A 1,541-nucleotide genomic window follows, 5' to 3' on the forward strand; every position below is an offset into this window, starting at 1 on the left:
CACTCTCCTGGTGGCAGTGTGGACACTGCTAAGGGGACAGCACTCCCCTCACCCTCCTAAACTCCCGGAGGGTCTTTTTCCAGGCCCAGCCCCTTAAAGGAGAGAGAGCAGTGAAGGGAGGTAGAAAGCCGTGATGGGAGCAGCAGTGGGGAGAGGGCTGCGGGCCAGAACTTCTCAGCCTGGATGGAAACCAGTCCCATGCCAGAAGGCTCTGTGGGGAGGCTGGGGGTGCAGCCCAGGTGGTTCCAATCAGCCAGAATCCTTGCTGGGCTGGGCTCCTGGCTTTCCCCTTAGGAAATGCCTTCTCCAGAGGGCTGATTGCAGGGACAGAAAGGAAGAAATACAAGGAACACAATCCCTCAAAGGTCTGTAAGAACGCAGCAGCTCCCTGCAGTTCTGCTCTCCAGAGCGGGCTGCTGCAGAGCCCTGCAGAGCTAGGCCCCAGGGATCTGGACTGCTCTTCTGGATGTCCTCTGCCAAGTTTGCTTCTCTTTCCTCCTTGCCCCTCCTAAACTTCTCAAATCTCCCCAAAGTGTCTGGGGCCCAGTGGGCTCTTCCTCCCAGGCCCAAGCCACCAGGAGGGCCAGCTGCCCGCAGCTGTAGACAGGGAAGCCTCTGCCAACCCACCAGCCCTGTGCAAACAACCCTCCTCCGCCCCTCCGCTATCATCCATCTGCTATGCCCAGAAAGATGCCTGGCGTGGCTGCATGCCATCCCTTAAAAGAACTTTTTCTGTGCTTAGAGCTGAGATGGCCCCGAGCCTGCTTGCCAGGAAGGCCCAGTGTCCCGGGCAGTGTCACAGAGCCTGAGCTTGGGTGGGGGAGGGCAAGAGCTGAGTAGACGCCACCTATGCCCACCCTGCTCTGTGCCCACTCACTGCCCCGGTGCGCGTGTATGGTGCAAGGGCTGACGGAGGGGTGGGGACATCCAGGGCCGACGCTGGCCTCTACCAGTGCAGGTGCAGAGAGGCCTGTCTCTCACACTGCTTCCACTGGGGACAAGCGGGAGAAAGGGTAAACTGAGGCACACCATGGGGAGCAACCTCACAACTAAAGAGGTGTCATGGACACCAGCAGGAGGGCTCCCCCATCTCCCTCAGCAATGTTTTGGAACCCCCCGAAAGCCACCATTTATTGGACACTTACTATATGCCCCGCATTTTCCATAGATTGTCTCGGTTAATTTTCACACCCTCCACCTGAGAACTGGCTCCTGTTATTCTTCTCCACTTAAAGGGAGGAAACTGAGGTGCAGATACGTATTTCCCTAGGTCTCTCAGGCAGGCTTTGAACCTAGATCTGGCCTCACTCCAGTGCCCGGCTCCTACTGCTGGCCTCCTGCCTGCAATGGCTTTAAGGTCCTGCTTGTGCCTGGAGGTCTGGGACCAACTTCCTCATCTCCGCACCCCTGAAGAGCGCCCCACAGAGAGCACAGACTCAGTGCGTGTTCCCAGTGAGCCCCGTGAACGAGCCAGTAAAGACACGAGCATCTGCCATTGTGCTCCTCTGCTCCTGCGTGTGGACGTGAAGCAGCAGTGAACA

The 1,541-nt window shown here is 58.1% G+C and overlaps 1 protein-coding gene across 1 annotated transcript in view; it reads right to left on the bottom strand.

Moving 5' to 3' along the window:
• The window catches only part of GLP1R (glucagon like peptide 1 receptor), a 39,978-nt gene that overhangs the window by 5,675 nt on the left and 32,762 nt on the right, over positions 1-1,541 (bottom strand).

This window comes from Tupaia chinensis, unplaced genomic scaffold, assembly GCF_000334495.1.
Source record: "Tupaia chinensis unplaced genomic scaffold, TupChi_1.0 Scaffold000238_1, whole genome shotgun sequence".
In the NCBI taxonomy this organism is placed as follows: Eukaryota; Metazoa; Chordata; class Mammalia; order Scandentia; family Tupaiidae; genus Tupaia; species Tupaia belangeri.